Genomic DNA, 20,048 nt, shown 5'->3' with positions numbered 1-20,048 from the left:
CAATCAATCAATCAATCAATCATTGCATTTCTAAAGCGCGCTACATACCTGTGAGGGTCTCAAGGCGCTGGGGGGGCGCTACTGATCGAAGAGCAGTCGTCTGTGTCAAGGACTTTTTTCTAAAAATTCTTTAGTCAAGGTGCACAGAGTCCCCGACGCTGTCCAGCATGGCAAAAACCATTGGCAAAGCCTATAGGGGCCATAATCTAGACTAAGCACGGTTATACTCGTGCCTATTAGTAGTCCAGTAGAAACAGCTCTCACTCCAGTGTTTGTGCAGCAAGGTTTCACTAGGTATTAACTGAAGGGATATATGTGCTTCGCACAAAGGGACAAGTGGTAATGACGCCCCCAAAATGGTTGAAACTACTGTTTGTTGTGTTATTTATCATTTTTAGCGGCAATATTAAAAAAACTTACAAAAAACAGAAGCCTCCAGTGCAAATGCTATTAGTTCAGGTGTGTTTTTGTGCCTGTATTTACCGGTCAGGTGTGATGGGCATGGAGCGTGGCAGTCATAGCGCAAGGTTAGTTTACTCAATAGACACCACTAGGATTCTTTCACTCATTTATCCCTGCCTAGCCCCTCCCTCCACTCCCTCACCTTCATCTCACAGCCACAAGGGGGAGCTGTGATGGTGAAGAGAGTTGGTGGTTCCACCAGTGGGGTACATAAAAAGTATGAAAATGTCATACTGATAGAAACTGATTATGTTTTGTAGTTACAAAAGTGCGCTGGACCGTGCTTCGTATTTACTTTATTGAACATGTATGTTGCTGTGTCGTTAAAGTAGACTGGCACTTTAGTTTTCACACATCAAATAGGGACTATTAACAGTTGCTTTTGCATTAAAAATTATTTTTCCAGGATACATTTAATCTCACTAAAGTGGGTAAGTTCTAAATACAGTTAATGAATACTGGCGGGTATTGTAATCTGATCCCTCCTGGCATAATGCAAAAGGGGCTACGAGCACATCTCGTGGACAAAACGTATTTAGAAAAAAAAACCTCAAACAATTGTCGCTAAATAAACTATATTGTGCGAAACAAATTCACAGTTAATGTAGGCACCAATATAGAAAACAGATATGTTGCACGTCGCTTGCTGCGCTTTTGGACATTGTCAAAGTTTGCAGATGGCATGTACGTACTGACGTGTCGTGTCGGTAAGGAGGGTTTGCCATAGCAAACTTATTTTCACTGCTCACAAACAGTGATACATGCTTAAAAGCAAAAAAAAGCACTCCTTAACGGACATGGAAGTAGAGGATTAGTTTATGGGTTACATAATAAAATGCAAGCATTGGCAAAGCCAAATGCTGTGCAGCATGGGCAAAAAGAAATGTGTTTTTCTGATGACATGTAGCATCAGGGAGGAAAAAAGATGTTGGCGTGTACACATGTATGGCTAAGTATGCCTTATAGCAATATGATGGCCTAGGATTCATGCATCACTAAATATGCACTAATATATGGCATGACTATGCCGCCATTTTATTCATTTAAAATTACAAGATGGTGGACACCACTTGGAGTGGTAAATAAAGAAACACATTTATTTCTTTGTAAAGAGCTTTTTGAAAATGAAGAAATCCAACAACTAATGGCAACTACCAGGCCCACCACCTAAAAAATGTCTTTATCGGGATCGGAAGGAATGCAACTGTAAGAGCACATGGGGAAGCAGATGGGAAAGAAGTCAACGTGTGAAGGGGAGCAGCAGAAAGTGGGTGGGAATCAACAAACGAGCTTAAGGCAGTGGCAGAAGGAAATACAAAATAAATAAAAAACTGGGGTGTTGGATGCAATATACAATCTAGGTGTCTGGGAAAAGGGAGGGCAGGCAAAATGGAGCATGCGGGGATCTGCATTTATGGGGGGAAGAGGCACACAATGGAGACAGCAAGAAAAGAAACTCACTTTGAGCGCTGAAAGAAAAAAGAAAAATAAATAAGTAGTTCCCTCATTGTAAGCAGAGTAAGGCTACAAGACATACAATCAAAATGATGGTAATGTAACTATGCTCAGGAGGGACAAACACAAGAAGAGGACAGAAATCCAGCAAATAAAAAGTAAGCAAAAAGATAGGACTGCAAAAAAAAATGGTAAGCAAAGGGCCGGCTCTATGCACACTGTAAATTTTTGTATATTCTACAAGAAATGGCACATAAGAAACAAGTCTGTGGAGTCTTTTAGTGAACAGACACATAGTCTTTCACCTCTGTGCCACCAGTTAATCCCTTGCTGGTGCTCCTGGTGAGAAAAATATACGAATGAGCACTAAACACACAACCAAAATTAATATAAAAAAATTAAAACTGTTCCAACTTGAAAATCTAAAGAGACAGATATTAATCCACGCTTGCTAGGATTATTTTCTCTAGCCTTATCGATTGCATAGCTGGTTCACCACTATAAAAACTCCACATCATATAACATGAGAGCACCTCTCACCCTGCTAAACACAACTTCACCCATGCAGGTGAAGCAAGGGGTTGAAAAATTACAGGGGAAACGCGTTGTAAGTGATTAATCAAAGTAAAAGGCAGACATTTTATGGAGGACAATGACGTCCCAATGTCAAGTAAAACCCCAAAAGCAGCGAAGTCATGGTTTATGGTGATTAACAGTCACTAATGTGCCCCAGTGGGAAACAGCTGCAAATGATACTTTAAGGCGAAGCAGCGCCAAATGAAACCTCAACATAACAGCACCAAACCGGAACTCTACCAAGTTCCAGCAAATACCAATTATGCAAGATAAAGCAGTGTAACATAAGGGTGTAGAAAAAGATACTTTGCTGTGGCAACACATAAGGAGAACACATTAGCAATATAACGAGTTCAAAGTCACACAAGCGGGTAAGAGAGATAAAACTAATAGCAGTGACAACATACTGCGCAATGTAGACCCACAAATGCAGTCATCTTGAAATATAGCTACAAAAAGGCACTATACACAAGCATCAGAGACAACGAGGGCTGCTACGTATTGAAGACACCGGGCAGTCATTTCTTTATCATAAGGTGACTGGCATGTTTAAGAATAAACAGGCTTAAATCTGGTCTTTTTATTATGACAAGCGAGGAGATCTTTTACTTGCATCATTTCTCATTTTAGATATTCACACTGAATGATATAGAGGGTCACACAACAACATCGAGAGGGAAAACCATTAATCAGAATATAAAAACCACAATCATGTTGTTGGATTTAGCCAACAAACTGCGAAACTTGATGCTGGATAACTCACAATCAGTTATAATAAAGAAATTCTGATAGGATGAGGTTATGGTGATGAAGCAATGTAGCATCAACAGCAGCATTCTGGAGGAAACTATGAATATAAAGGCCAATTCACTGGCTGAATCTACTCCGCCACAGAGACAGTTTGGTGAAGGAAATTCAGACCGTGGATTCAACTCAGACCGTGAGATTGTGGTATCTCACATGTCTATTAAAAAATCTGTGACAATGTGACTCAAATACTACAGGACAATCCCATTCAATTATTTATTTTGCAAGTGTTCTGAGCAATAGTTCGATCCTACCAACTAGATCTGACAAAATGCAGTTCCCCGCCTCATTTTTTAGATTTGCCAAATTCATGTTTTTCCTAAATTGTTGACGATACAGCAACTACATTGTTGTATAAAGTGCCTGCATTTGTTCTTTACAAATCAGAATGCTGGATGCTGGGTTGCGATCATGCGTGGGACCTCCCACACCTCTTTTATTCTCTAGGGTATATATATATAAACTTCTTTATTCGTTTTTTTTAAAAATGAAAAACCATAAAAGAGGCATTGAAAGAAAAACAGAATTACAATAGACATTACAATATTACATAAGATAATGAGATTCACTAAAATGTCATACATATATCAGATGACAGATAGACATCATGTTATTGAATCATATCATTAGTCGGTTCTGGTTAAAAAATACTTGTTATAAATTTTGCCTGTGTTTCATGACACATTTTAAAAAGTTGAGAACAAAGTAACAAACTGTTTCAGTTTCAAGCATTTGGAGTCTAAGCATTGCTGGTCTACATTGTTTGATGCCCCAGCTCCTCAGTATAGGAAGTAACCAAATTGATCTGTGTGGGCGGTGGAATTTACAAAACATGGTTACATGTAGGTTAGACTGAGTTGATTTTTCGTCGCAGGGGCATAAAGAATTATTAGCTTCATTTCCTTTTCTCATGGGAAACGCGACCAGTCTGAAAAAAGTATCTAGCCTAAATCTGGTCATCAACATTCTCTCGTAGGTTGATACCTGTAGTGTCAAATAGGGCTGGATGCCAAACGTTATTTGTACCATATTTGCATGAATGACCGAGATTTTAGACGCTTCAGATGCCATTCGTAGTGTCTCTAGATGGTGGAGGGCTTGTTGTTTTAATGCCTTTTTTGAGAGATCAATTATGGCCTCTGGGTGGGAGTAATATTTCTGAAGTCCAAGATCTCTTAGGAAATTTCTGATATAGGAAAGCCATCTTACTCTGGAAGACTTGTCCAGAGCCATTGTGTCGGCTACGATAGACTGGGTCAGCGCATTTTTCACAGACGTCCAAATGCGCCGCCACAGCATCAGAGGTTGTATCTTGATCAAGTCCTCCAGGTAAGGGATTCCTAACTCTAGATGGGAGGCGTAGATTGAGGTGCCTTTTGGGGTGGCCAATAGGAATCTTAAGAACGCGTTTTCTGCTATCTGAATGGAGCTTGAATCAGTGTGTCCCCAGACACCCGCTCCATACAGCGCAATGGCCTGACATTTGGCGCTATATATTTTCAGTAGCTCTAAAGGGGGCCTTTTCCCCAATCTCTGGGAGAAACTTATCAGAGCCGCTGTTGATCTTTTAAACAGATGGCATCTTGTTTCTACGGCTGCCTTCCATGTCAATCGATCGTCCATCATGATACCAAGGTACGGGTACTTGGTGCTGACCTCGAGTTTGTGATTATCGATGTAGATTTCCTTTACTCCTTTTTTCTTCGTACCTGATACCATGACGAACGTTTTCTTGACATTTACCTGGAGATCCAGACCCCCCATGAAGGTTGTATATCTATTCAAGGAGTGCTGGAGCTCTCGGGGAGTACGCGCAAGGATAACCGCGTCATCCGCGTAAAGCAGAGCGGGAATCAGGCGCTGTTTAATGCGCGGGAGGTCCTGGGCCCCCCTCAGCATCTCCTCCTCCAGACCGTTGGTGTAAAATGAGAAAAGGAGGGGGGCCAGGACTCAACCTTGCCTGACTCCACGCTCTACTCCAAACGGGGCCGTCAGCTCGCCCTTGAGTCCGTAGCGCACTCTGGCCGAGGCTCCTGTGTAGAGCTCCCTCAAAAAATCTATGAGAGGGGATTCTACTCCCATGTAGCATAGAACCGACCACAGCTTTGAGTGCGAAACGCAGTCAAAGGCTGCGGAGAGGTCCACGTATACCATGTATATCGTGGTCCCCTTGGCCTGCATGTATTTGCCCATTAACAGGCTAAGATTTAGGGCCTGTTCCACCGTTCCGAAGCCCTCTCGGAATCCGAACTGGAGATCGGAGATGATGCCTCTGTCCTCACCCCACTGCTGGAGTCGCTCTAGGATTACTCTCCCCACAACTTTCCCGAGCGAGTCCAGCAGTGAGATGGGATGGTAGCATCTCACGTCTTGTCGGTCCCCCTTTTTACAGATAGGGACCATTATAGACTTGGTCCAAGAGTTCAGAACTCCCTCATTAGCAGCAGCAGTGCATACTCTTGTAAGGATGGGTGCCCAGAGGTCCAAGTTATGCTTGAAGAGGTCCACCGGGACCCCATCAGGCCCTGGGGCTTTCCCGCTTTTGCTTGATTTGAGTGCCAGTAATAGGTCAGATATATCAAAATGGACGGGGATTGGCTATTGTACTTTAGGAGTCAAGTTATCAGGGCGATCTTGGGTTACATTGTTTTTAAATATTTTGGAAAAATGCGCCACCCACGTATCCTCGTCTACAGCGACTTCGATTTTGGGGGTATTTGTGTCAGAGAGATAGGGGGCTCTGACAGTGCGCCAAAAAGCCTCGCTGTTTTTTGTGACCGCACTCTTATGTAGATCTTCCCAGAGTTTTTGTTTCAGCTCTTTTGTTCTTTGCTTACGTTCCCCTATATATTGGCGTCTGAGAAGTTGGATTTGTCCCATGTCCCTCGGTTTATAATGTACGGCATGTTTTAATTTAGTGAGGGCTGTGGTGCAATTGTGATTGAACCACCCTTTCTTTCCTGAATTTTTGTTCGTTACTTTGGGTGAAAGTAGTTCGTTGATTTTTGCTAATATTTCTGTGAAATTCTCTAAGACTTCTTCATGACTAGTTGAAAGGTCCAAACATTTTATTATGTTTGGATAAGTCAGCCTGACCAGTTTTTTTGTGGTTTCGCTAGGATTAACTTTTTCCCACTTAATTGTAAAACCATTCTGTTTCCCCACCTCTAGCTTGTTCTGAGCAAGAGTGTTAGCAATTTTGGTGTTTTGAGATTTAAAGTGGGGTAGATAGAGCTCCATCCTCAAAGCAGAATGGTCACTCAATGTGTTGTTATTGATCTGAAAATTTCTGGCTATATCTAGTAGTCCAGAAGACAAGAGAATAAAATCAATAGTGGTTTGGTGACCTCTGCCCACATAGGTCGGATGAAGGGATTTTAAATCCGCCCTTGGCCGATTAGCAATTTGCAAATCTAGTTCAGAAAGCACACTGTTTAGAGCGTTCCCTGCTTTGGTATGGGTAAAGTGTATTAAGGGTATTTCATGTTCATCCACAATCCCACAGCAATGTAGGTTCGCCAGTGGGCATGGATGAAGGTTAAAGTCCCCACCCCATAGTAAGTGAATTGCCCCATGGCTACCTTTCCGTTGGTGAAATTGAGTTATTCTCTCCTGTATGGTTCTCAGGACGATCATAAACTGATCTTCATCTAAATTATTATACAAGTTGATCAATAAAATGGTCTCCTTGTTGACAAGGGAGAGTGATAGAATATGGTAATTGGGATCCAAGTGGACGATAGAGGCTTTAAAATGTTTCAAAGTGTTTGCTATATACACTATTAGTCCACCTTTGGGCCTGCCTATTATAGAACTTACTGCTGAAATAAAAAAGGTTTTAAATCCTGGTATATGGAGCTCTGTTGTAGTCCATGTCTCCTGAAGGCAAATTATTTTGTAAGATTCTAAAAATGTTGGGCCGTTCCATCCTCAAGCTTTGATCGCAGACCAGCTACGTTCCAAAAGAGGATGGGTATATATTGGTGATCATTATTTTGCGCTGATATTACTATTTGGTGAGGAGAACTTGTGTTCCGTGTGGGGGGGGATAAATGAGGAGTAATGGGTTCCTCTCCTGTTGGTGGTCAATCGACCATTTCTAGTCCACTGAATCTATTGTTCAGCGGGATGTTATACCACGGATCCCATCGAGCTGGATCTCTATGTGTCATCCTCTGGATGTATGGCCTCGGTTCTTCCCAACCTCCACCCTGGTATCGTTGGCCATAATATCGTGGGCCCACTGAATGCCAAGGATTATCTTGCTCATGATGTCTAGAACCCCCATAATGGTTGGCGTTTGGGAAATCAGCTTGGCGGGAGAGGGGTGCTCCCCAGGAAGAATCACTATCCTGGGAAAAAACATCTAGTTGCCTAAAAGGATAGAAAAACGAAAGTGGTTTAACATTAATACCACCACTTACATTCGAGTCACCCCAAGAGCAGATATATTCCGCTGTTCGAGGGTCTTCGAAGGTTATCACTATGCAATCCCCTGGAATCGTTTTCCTAGTTTTACCCACCCATGGTGTTCTGCGTGCTGACCTAATCCTTCCATGCCAGTTAGGAGGCATGGGACGATTGGTCTGTAGCCAGTGTTGTGCCTTATTCATCAGGGACCAACCCGGTTCGACGCCGTGTTCTGCCAGTTCTGGGGCACCCGTCATAACCACCACATAAGGTGAGGCCTCAGGTGGCAGATCGGCTGCGTGTCTAGTATCCCCCGCATTTCTAAAGGTGTTTCTATTTGCTCTTGGAACTGGGGGATTAGAAGCTAGAAATTGTGGCCCAGGTGTATTAGAGGTTGTTTTAGTTACAGTCTTATTATCTGCCACTAGATTTGACACAGGTATAATTGGGGCTTGTATGTTATCCTGTAATCGAGTGACAGGTGTCTTATTTGTCAAATTAGGGGTGATGTTAGTTTTCGACACATTAGGAGTTGTAGTATGGGAGGCACTCCTTTGTACACTAGTTGCTTTCGAGGTCATATTCGTGGGCTTTGAGGGGGGTTGTTTTTTATTGTTAGTTGTCCCTGTTTTTTGGGCCCCAGAAGTTTGATTGTGATGTTGGAATGTGATAAGCTTTGATAGCTGCAATTCAATATGTGCTAGCCTTTGTGCTATTGGTAGTAAAGAAAGTTTAAGTAGGTCAGCAATCTTGTTTAACAGCTCAGGAGTAGCGGTGTCACATTGTCCCTTACTAATTGATATGGGGGCCTGAGTATCAAGATTAATAGGAGTAAGGGATTCGTGATCGTTATGATGGATTAGCGTGGTAACCACTAAGTGTTCTGTTCTAGGGGGCACTACCTGTGGGGGACTAGGTATTTGATCTAGTAGCTCAGGGGTAGAAATAATTTGATCGTTCTTCCTCTTGCTTATTGCACCCTCCCTCTTTCCCCTTGCTTGGATTTTTTCTAGGGAGCTCGTTTGCGAGGGGGTTTGGGGAGCTAAGTCAGGTGTTCTTTCTAAGTCAGTGCTTAGCTGCGAGTCTGCAAGTTGGGACACGGACAGGTCCACAGTATTGGGTAAACTACGTCTATCGCGGCTAATCCTCGACACCTCGTTTGTCCCTACTGCTGGGGTTCTAGCATCCGCCAAATTACCAAGTGAAGATCTTTTCGCGAATGCTAGATCTAAGGATACCCTTTCTTCCATCAGGGATATACTTTGGTCAATGAAAGTATTCGCCTTAGTAATAAAATCGTCCATAGACCCAAGCAGTTTACCCACACTACCCAGGGCCTTGGTTTTGTTGCCCCTTGTCACCACCATTTTACCTCAAAGATGGTGAGGGTAGTCCAAAGGGTGGGTGCGGTTGGGTAGATGAAAGGGGGATGGCCCAGTCCAGTCTCTAGTCCTCGAACGGCCTCAAACGGCCCGCTCTTTGCCCGGTCTTCGCCCCGGTCGCTCCCGCGTGCTCCTGCGCAGCGGTCGCGTAGTAATTTATAACGATGGTGACGCTCTGGAGGCGGGGCTGCAGGGAGAGCGGGCCAGGTGTGAGCTATTGGCCGGGCAGGGACTCCTGGTAACTGGAGTCCCTGCAGTCGCTCGCAGCCCTGCAGCGCTTCCAAAACTCGCCTCAGCAGCAACAATCAGCAGTTTGGACCCCGGTATGGCCAAAGTCCTTCCCCGCGAAGCGGGACCCGCGCAGCGGGTTCCGCGAGGAGTGGGGTCAGATCCAACGACGAGGTCAGGAATCCAAGAATCAATCCACACTGTGGGTAGGGCAGTTAAACGAGCAGTGAGTCCCACAAACGCAGGGAGCCGATGGGATTTTGAGAGAGGCCGTGCTCTGGGGGCGGGGCTGCAGGGAGAGCGGGCCAGGTGTGAGCTATTGGCCGGGCAGGGACTCCTGGTAACTGGAGTCCCTGCAGTCGCTCGCAGCCCTGCAGCGCTTCCAAAACTCGCCTCAGCAGCAACAATCAGCAGTTTGGACCCCGGTATGGCCAAAGTCCTTCCCCGCGAAGCGGGACCCGCACAGCGGGTTCCGCGAGGAGTGGGGTCAGATCCAACGACGAGGTCAGGAATCCAAGAATCAATCCACACTGTGGGTAGGGCAGTAAAACGAGCAGTGAGTCCCACAAACGCAGGGAGCCGATGGGATTTTGAGAGAGGCCATGCTCTGGGGGCGGGGCTGCAGGGAGAGCGGGCCAGGTGTGAGCTATTGGCCGGGCAGGGACTCCTGGTAACTGGAGTCCCTGCAGTCGCTCGCAGCCCTGCAGCGCTTCCAAAACTCGCCTCAGCAGCAACAATCAGCAGTTTGGACCCCGGTATGGCCAAAGTCCTTCCCCGCGAAGCGGGACCCGCGCAGCGGGTTCCGCGAGGAGTGGGGTCAGATCCAACGACGAGGTCAGGAATCCAAGAATCAATCCACACTGTGGGTAGGGCAGTAAAACGAGCAGTGAGTCCCACAAACGCAGGGAGCCGATGGGATTTTGAGAGAGGCCGTGCTCTGGGGGCGGGGCTGCAGGGAGAGCGGGCCAGGTGTGAGCTATTGGCCGGGCAGGGACTCCTGGTAACTGGAGTCCCTGCAGTCGCTCGCAGCCCTGCAGCGCTTCCAAAACTCGCCTCAGCAGCAACAATCAGCAGTTTGGACCCCGGTATTGCCAAAGTCCTTCCCCGCGAAGCGGGACCCGCGCAGCGGGTTCCGCGAGGAGTGGAGTCAGATCCAACGACGAGGTCAGGAATCCAAGAATCAATCCACACTGTGGGTAGGGCAGTAAAACGAGCAGTGAGTCCCACAAACGCAGGGAGCCGATGGGATTTTGAGAGAGGCCGTGCTCTGGGGGCGGGGCTGCAGGGAGAGCGGGCCAGGTGTGAGCTATTGGCCGGGCAGGGACTCCTGGTAACTGGAGTCCCTGCAGTCGCTCGCAGCCCTGCAGCGCTTCCAAAACTCGCCTCAGCAGCAACAATCAGCAGTTTGGACCCCGGTATGGCCAAAGTCCTTCCCCGCGAAGCGGGACCCGCGCAGCGGGTTCCGCGAGGAGTGGGGTCAGATCCAACGACGAGGTCAGGAATCCAAGAATCAATCCACACTGTGGGTAGGGCAGTAAAACGAGCAGTGAGTCCCACAAACGCAGGGAGCCGATGGGATTTTGAGAGAGGCCATGCTCTGGGGGCGGGGCTGCAGGGAGAGCGGGCCAGGTGTGAGCTATTGGCCGGGCAGGGACTCCTGGTAACTGGAGTCCCTGCAGTCGCTCGCAGCCCTGCAGCGCTTCCAAAACTCGCCTCAGCAGCAACAATCAGCAGTTTGGACCCCGGTATGGCCAAAGTCTTTCCCCGCGAAGCGGGACCCGCGCAGCGGGTTCCGCGAGGAGTGGGGTCAGATCCAACGACGAGGTCAGGAATCCAAGAATCAATCCACACTGTGGGTAGGGCAGTAAAACGAGCAGTGAGGATAGGTTGGTCGACCCATCAAGTGAAAACATATGGGAGAAAGTCCGAAGTTTAACACTAGGTATATCTATAACACAATTATTAGGACGATCGTAAAGATGAACATTCTCTTAGGGTTTATTCTTAAAAAGGAATAACCCTTTAATAAAACCTTAACACTTTCCAATGGTAAAAACGGAAGATAAATAGTGAAATTCTGATTGTATAAGCATGAACTATTACAAAGTAATGAGCCTAAACAAGATTATCAGGGATCATGTTGAGTCCCACAGACTGGTTTAGGATCTGTATGCAGTCCCTAAATTGGCTAAGTTCAGTTCTGTCTGGTACAGATGTGTATCACACAAAAGAATGGTCCAACGTATCCTATGTAGTTTCAGCACAATGCATAGCTCAGATACAGTCAATAATGCTGAATTAATTTAACAGGGTGTCTTTAAAGCTGCCCCTGGGGGAAATTTGTAGAGAGCACTCAAGTTTTCGTTTTGGAAAGTGCCTCTCAGGTGACCTCATTGTTAATCCTCCCTCTAAAAATCAGACTGCTTATGGGATTATTTTGGGAAACAAGTCAAAATCAAAGCACTAGTTTCAAAGTCCCACTGACGTTGAATTAAAACTTAATATATTCTATAAAACTTTGGTTTCACCAAGTCATAGTTAACATTTTATGATATTCTTGTGTCACTCAAACATATTGTACCAATATCACAGAATCTACTGGTCAAGGTCGACAAATTCTACCTCTGTTGGCCCACCAGGGTCACAAACTAGCGAATCAATCGGGTTTGGTAACCCACAGGCTGAACACAGCAGGATCTTCAGAGTAGCATCTCAAGGTAAACGAAAATCCAGTGCTGGTATGTTCAAGGGAATCAGCTCTCTCCTATTTAAGAATAAGAACTTCCTGGTTCATAGATGCTGGTCACCACTTTAGCCTTAGAGACCATTGTAGAGGGCTCTTCCAGCAATTAAAGGCTCTGCTCAGGCAAGGGAGTGGGCCTTTAATGGCCGGTAGAGCCCGCTATGGAGGGCTCTAAGGCTATTAGAGCCCTCTATTATAACTATTAGAACATTCTCCCTCTAGAGGGCAGAATGTTCTGATTTGCAAAATAAAGGCCTCATGAGCCCAAAGGGATTGAACTCCCCTTGGGCTTCGTGAGGCCTTTGTTCACAGCAATAGCTGTGAACAAACATTGGAATGTTGGAGCTCCGGCCATCTACTGACCATTAGAAGCCCGGAGCACTCCATTATTTTCAATGGAGCACTCAACACTCCAATGTTCTAATAGAACATCTCTTGCCAATGAAAGAAGTCAGAACTAATCATGACACCAAAATCAAGTTTTTGGCTGTTGGGGTCATGGGGCCGTATTACATAAAGTTCCCCGGGGGCGCAATGGGTGTCTGTGCCCACTTTGCACACCCCCGGAGCACTTTGGTATTACAGAAGGGGCAAGAGAGGCTTTAAGACCACTTCTGTAATACCAATAGCGCTGGCGCACAAAAAGTGCCAGCGCTATCTGCAGGGGTCATTCTCTTTTTTACATGGGGGTGCGCCCCATGCAAATGAGGGAATCTCTTTACCACTGCACCTGCGCCGTATTACAGACGTGGGCGCAGAGGCTAAAAGGCCCTCGCATTTGGCGATGCAGCGTGCACAACTAAATTTGTACTTACCTCTGTGCGGCTGTATCCTGGAGTTTACTACCCCCTACCCTAGCCCTCCCCGCCACACATCAGCGCCCGGCACCACTCCCACCATGGGCCGCTATTGAGTTTTACACAATCCTAACAATGGGGTGACCTTTTTGCTTTCAGTGGGGAACATTCATTTGGAATTTTAAAATTCAATGTAAGGGGGTATATTCAGGCCCAGACAGGGAAATTATAGCAGCCCTGGAAAAAAGAATAAATTCATCCCCCATGTGCAGACATGCTAATGCACGCTAGAACCAGAGCTACTTTTTCAAGTGCCGCTGGGATTCCATAATGTGCACCACCACTCCTAAAGGCTAAAACCGGCCTCCAAGTGTCAAAAAAGGCCTTCTGGGGCTCCAGTTGACTTGGTAATTGCCCACTTGCCCGGCTGGCTAGTCCGGCCATGGGTACACTGCCATGGACTGGTGCAGGTGGGGCAGGGGTCCCAAGTACAAAGGGTCTTTGAACTTCATATGGAGCCTATTGCAGGGGAGCGGCAAGGCTGCACCCCAAAAACCTATTAAACACTACCACTAGGCAGTACCAAAAAGTAGGGGAGGCTGAGGAAAATACTCCATCAAGCGCAATGACATGTGTGCCCATGAAGGGAGACATTGTGTCGCAGAAACATCAAGGTTGTCCTGGTGAAATGCTGGATTGTATGTTCTGGTAACTCCTTAGATTAGGAGACGTCTGCACACAGCCAAAACATAATTCAGAGGATGCTCAGGAGGTCAAAAAAGCAAAGAAGGGCAGAACGGAGCAGCTGTCAACAACAGCTATAGAATTCCATATTGCAACCCAAATTACGGAGGCAGGGTCTGTTGTGTTGGCCTGTCTGAGAGAGAAAAACATGGCCTGGTGTGAATCTTTATTCAGCTAGTAAATTCTAACTATAAGGCCATGGGAGTTCGCTGGATCTCCCAGAAGTCCAAACTTTTGCTATTGTGGTAATACCCTCAGAAATTAATTTCTTTTTAAGAATTGGGCCATGCTCTCCAACAGTGTTGTGAAGGCATTTGAAAACCTGTCTTATAAGAGGACATGTTCAGAGGATCCCTCATGTTGAGGTGCTTCATAAATGGTATCTAGATGCCTTTCTGGTTTCAATGCAGCAAAACTCTTTCAATTGTAGCATACGAACAAGGGTCATCAATTCTATCGCATCCTATACGAATGTTCATGTAACCAAGATGGCCCTGGATGCACACAAAGTTACCCATGCTTTGATGGTATTCAATATACTCTGCAAACCAAGCCATTTTGTCTCCATGTAGACCGGATGTACAATTTTAGTACCAAAACACTGCTGACAACTGTTTCATCAATAGGCTTGGAGTGGTTGATTTTCCTGTTCCAGTACCATCACTAGAGGTGTTACAATAAATAAACATAATTTCAACCGTTGCAAGCCCTCCATTTCATCACTAGTCACTAAGAATGAAAAGGGGGGGCCATTGGCCCCCCGCCTGCATGACGGTGCGGCGACCCCCCTCTCCTCCTGCTTCCCGGTGGTGGGGCGTGACCTCCCGGCGTCCAGTGATGACGCGGGGGTGTGCGCCTCACCACCGATTGGCTGGCACCCGACCGTGACCCGGAAGGCGAAGGAAGACTTCCGGGTCAGGGGGGGGCGGGCTGCTGAAGGGGCGGATGGAGGGGGCGTGTTGCCCCCTCCCTGCGCCCCTGGAATAAAGGCGGGGGGAGCGCTCGGATGGCCCTTGTTGCCCGGACGCTCCCCCACACTGGTCGTGCCCCGCGCTCGGGGCTGCCTGATGTAAAAGAGATGATTTGGGCGGGAAAGTATATATATATATTTTCTCCCTGTTGCTGGATAATAGGGAGATGGAACATGCCAAGACACTGAAGGAATGGATGCACCCTAGCGAATGGAGGGCGCAATGTTCTAGATTCAGGGTAGAAGAGACTTTGCTTAATTGGTTCAGGGCCTTCTCAGTCTTTACGGCTATCACGACCGAACGCACTCCTGATGTACATGCAGCAATGGCTTGCTACCAGAGTAGGATTGCGGGGTGGAGTGAGCAGTACCCTGGGGACGCATGGAAAGAGTACGATGTTAATTTTAGGAAATCCAAGGAGTTTAATGCATCATTGACATGGGACAGGGTTGACTCAATGGCTTGGCACAAACAGTTCTCAGGGAATACATGCGCGACCCAGTCCACCAGTACGGTCAAAGTGTTCTCTGCCAGACACCAGCAGCCCTTTCGGCCAGCGCAGGGGAATGACTTCCCGGGAAAGAGTAGGGGGGGGAGACAGGAGGGGGGGGTGCTGGGATTTCAATAAACGAACTTGCTCGAGACCGGCTGGCACGTGTAGAGTTAGACATGCCTGCGGAATTTGCGGTCACCCCTCCCACCCTGAAACAACTTGCAGGTCCAAAAATGGGAATCAAGGTCAGAAAGGGAGAAGGAAACCTGAATAGGGGGTACAGATTAGTGGGTCACACTCCTATTGATGTCCTAGCGATGATACCATGGTTGAACAGATACCCGGATCACACAGCGGCTACCCTACTTCAGGAGGGGTTCTCCCAAGGTTTTAGGATCCCGGCTGGGGGGTACGCGGGCAGCGCACATTGTAAAAACCAGTTGTCAGTGAAACATAATCCTGCAGTAGTGGCTGCCAAGATTAAGAAGGAACTGTCGCTAGGCAGAATAGTTGGCCCTTTCCAGGATGTCCCTGTCCCTAACTTTGTGTGCTCACCGCTGGGCGTTGTACCCAAGAAAGAGAAGGGAGAGTTCAGACTCATTCACAACCTTTCAGCACCAAGAGGAGGCTCATTGAATGATGCAATTGATGATGCTATATGCAGTGTGAGATACGCTTCATTTGACCAGGCGGTGGAACTGCTGCGGGGACTAGGGCCAGGGGCACTGATGGCAAAGTCAGACATTGAATCTGCTTTTCGGCTCCTCCCAGTCCATCCTTTGGATCACCACCTCCTGGGTTTCACTTTTGAGGGAAAATTTTACATGGACAAATGCATGCCAATGGGTTGTTCCATATCATGTGCATATTTTGAGACTTTTAGCTCTTTCCTAGAATGGGTCATGAGGCAGGCGACAGGCCATCAGCGGGTCATGCATTGCCTGGACGATTTCCTCTTTCTTGGGGCAGCGGGCACTCGAGAGTGTGCTTGGGCATTGCAGGAATTTTGCGTGCTCATGCGGGCTTTTGGGGTTCCGCTGGCGCCGGGGAAGACGGTTGGCCCGTCCAGGTGTTTAGAATTCCTTGGCATCGAAATAGACTCAGTGGAAGGGTATTTCAGGTTGCCCAGGGACAAAGTTTCTAAGTTTAGGGCAGCACTTCAGCAATGCTTACGCAAAGACAAGGTCTCCCTGCAACAATTACAGGAGGTGGTGGGGCAACTGAATTTTGCATTGCGGGTCATCCCCATGGCGCGCCCTTTCTCACGCTCCATTGCCCAGGCCATGAAAGGACTACGGGAGAAACACCACCGCACTAGGTTGTCTTGTGAGGTTTGCCAGGATATGCGGATATGGTCGGCATTCCTGGAGACCTTCAATGGCAGGGTGGTGTGGTCCGGCCCCCCACCACATCAGCAGAATTGGGTTTGTGGACAGACGCTGCTGGTAGTGTGGGTTTTGGCGCCATCCTGGAGACCAAATGGGTTGCGCAGGGGTGGCCCGAGGAATGGAAGACCTGGGGTCTGACCACCAACATCGGCTTCCTGGAATTGTTCCCGATATGGGTAGCACTGATGATCTGGCCAGAACACCTATGTAATTAATCAGTGGTGTTTTGGTCTGACAACATGAGTGTGGTGGAATGCATAAACCAGCAGGCTGCAGGCTGTCCATTCATACTGCGCCTGATGAAGGAGATTGTGCTTAAGGTGGAACGTAGTTTTCAGAGCTAAACATGTGCCAGGCGTCCTCAATAATGCAGCTGATGCCCTTTCTCGCTCTAAAATGCAGGTATTCAGGGAACAGCTTCCTGCAGCAGACCATTGGCCAGCGCATTTCCCGGCAGCACTCTGGCGGATTGGTGCCCCAGATTACAGGACCTCGTGGTAGCTAGCCTAGCCCCCAGGACCAAGACAGCATACGAAGGGGCGTTCTTGTCTTACCGTACATTCCTGGGGCGCGATTGGGAGGTTAGGTGGGCACAAGTGGACAGCTTTGCGACTTACCTAGAACAGATGCACAAGGAAGGGCGCTCAGTGGCAACGGCGAGCAGATATAGGGCGGCGATTTCCTTTGCGCAGGCCAAGGGCATGAGGGACCCCACTAACACTTTTCTAGTACGCAAAGCCTTGAGGGGTTGGCGCCGCATGCAGGGACACTCTGTAGATTCAAGAAAACCAATAGGGCTAGTGCGATTAGCAGCCTTATTGTCAGCACTGCATGAGGTCTGTAGTTCAACTTGGGAAGTACTGTTGTTCAAAGCCGCGTTCACATTGGCGTTCTACGGGGCATTGAGAATAGGCGAGTTGGTAGCAGCTTCTAAAGGAGACAAACAGGGCGGCCTTCACTGTGCCTGCGTCAAGATAAGGGAGGATACAATGTGGGTAACAATTCAAAGATCGAAAACAGATCAGGAGGCACGGGGGGACACCATAGTGCTCCACCGGGCTCGGACCAATCCTTGCTGCCCGGTATTGCACGTAGAGGTCTTTAGCAGGCAGCGGGAAGGGACGGCGGGGGTTGCACTATTGAGTCACGCCGATGGGACACCATTGACCAGGTATCAGTTTAGGAGAGTCTTGGAATCGGCGGTCAGGAAGGCAGGCTTGGACCCCAAGGAATTTGGTACCCACTCCTTTAGAATTGGGGCTGCAACTGTAGCAGTGAGTAGGGGACTCCCAGCTGAGAATGTTAAGAGAATTGGGAGATGGTCTACTGATTGTTACAAGCGATATGTACGGATTGACATGTTGTAACCTACCAAGGGACTCACGCCGGGTGTTTTCTCGTTTTTGCAGTTTCTCAAACCTGTTACGCGGGGGAGGAACTTGCCGCGGGGCGTCAAGGAATTTCAGCAGCTCAACACAAGCGACAAAAGGAGCAACGGACATTGGTGACTTGGATTGTGGGCCACTCTTATGTGAGGCGCGCTGAAAATGTCTTTCTTTCAGGTGACAGTAAGAAAAGGGCTGAGCAAAAGGGGTTTTCAGTCTCCTTCTTTGGGAGGGGGGGGTTTATGTCTCAGTCAGTTCAGAGATTATTTTCAGAAAATCCTATCCCAGCAGCCCGCCCCCCGTCAGTGGTGATACTTCACCTGGGGGAGAATGATCTGGCCAAACTAGGTAGGCGCATCCTTATCGAGGAAATCATCTCCACTGCGGGGTGGGTGGCCAAGACATGCCCGGGTTGCACGGTAGTTTGGTCTCAACTTATACCTCAGTGGCAGTGGCGAGGGGGGACTCGGTTAAGGCGTTAAATCACTCGGTAAAGAGGATCAACACGCAACTGGACAAATTGTTTCGAGTCCCCCGGTTGCAGACGATCCCTCATGGGTGTATTTGGGGGGAACATTTCTACCTGCGGGATGGTGTACATTTGACAGAGGCAGGTAATGTCCTGTGGGCCAAGAATATATTGGCATGGTTAGAAGGTTTTGTAAGGGGAGTATGACCATTCTAGAGTAGGAGGGGGGAGGCCAGATCGTCGGGTAACAATGCTGGCCTGTGGCAGTAAGGTCATGACCGGTGAGCAACTATTTTAAGGTCTGGGGGGGCGGCATCATCCTCGGAGGTGCCCGCCCAGGGGGGGGAGGGGCCAATGGCCCCTCCTAGAACTTCAGGGGCAGGGTCATCTGGTGCTTCAAAGGGGTGCGGGTGGGTGAGTCACGCTTCCCATAGGCCGGTAGCCAACCCGCGCATACTCGTGACGTCAGCGAATGGCGCAGAGTAAGGGCCCTCCTTTAGTGGGTAAATGTAGTTCACGGCGTGGACCGAGTAATTAACGGGCTCGGCTGCGCATGCGCACCTACGGGGAGGCGCAGCTAGTGGGACCTGACACCGGTTAGCGACCTTGCCATATGGCCAGAAATGTTAGTATGCAAAATTAAGATGAGGATGTTAGATTCGGTTAGGAAACAATCTGTATTAGAAGTTTGTTAAGGTTAGCCTCTCATACCTGTTGAAAATATTGTATCTAATATCCTGTTATTTTGCATAGGAAATGTTGATATTTTATATTACAATTTTATTGTTTTATATCTTAATAAATACGGCCGGGGGTCTTCGGATCCCCCGCCTTCCAAGGACAATTATGTTTCATGTCTGTGTTCGGGTTGGTGTGGGTCCATTGGGAGGGGGCGGTAGCCGTCACTGACCATGTGAAAAGGAGGGGCCATTGGCCCCCCGCCCGCATGGCGGTGCGGCGACCCCCCTCTCCTCCTGCTTCCCGGTGGTGGGGCGTGACCTCCCGGCGTCCAGTGATGACGCGGGGGTGTGCGCCTCACCACCGATTGGCTGGCACCCGACCGTGACCCGGAAGGCGAAGGAAGACTTCCGGGTCAGGGGGGGGGCGGGCTGCTGAAGGGGCGGGTGGAGGGGGCGTGTTGCCCCCTCCCTGCACCCCTGGAATAAAGGCGGGGGAGCGCTCGGAGGGCCCTTGTTGCCCGGACGCTCCCCCACACTGGTCGTGCCCCGCGCTCGGGGCTGCCTGATTTTTCCCCACCCACCATCCCTGGAACTATGAGTTGTTTTGCATTGTTTGATACCAGTTTATTGTGTAAATATCTTGTGTAAGTTTTCTTGAGGCCTTTTTTCCCAGTTTACAAAGTGGTGTTGATGTATAATGTCTGGTTACAATTTTTGTTTAGGCCTTTTTTCCCTTAGTAGTTCGACAATGTTGGCATGACATGGTGATTTAGTTAGTGTAGTTGTCCTTTAGTTCTTTTTCCACAGGTCGTCGTATTTATTAGGTGTGGACAAGCGGTAAGGTCATGACCGGTGAGCAACTATTTTAAGGTCTGGGGGGGGCGGCATCATCCTCGGAGGTGCCCTCCTAGAACTTCAGGGGCAGGGTCAACTGGTGCTTCAAAGGGGCACGGGTGGGTGAGTCACGCTTCCCATAGGCCGGTAGCCACCCCGCGCGTACTCATGACGTCAGCGAATGGCGCAGAGTAAGGGCCCTCCTTTAGTGGGTAAATGGAGTT

Source organism: Lissotriton helveticus, chromosome 2_1 (genome assembly GCF_964261635.1).
Source record: "Lissotriton helveticus chromosome 2_1, aLisHel1.1, whole genome shotgun sequence".
Taxonomy (NCBI): domain Eukaryota; kingdom Metazoa; phylum Chordata; class Amphibia; order Caudata; family Salamandridae; genus Lissotriton; species Lissotriton helveticus.
The sequence above is the reverse complement of the archived record's forward strand: the minus strand, read 5'-3'. Positions refer to the sequence as shown.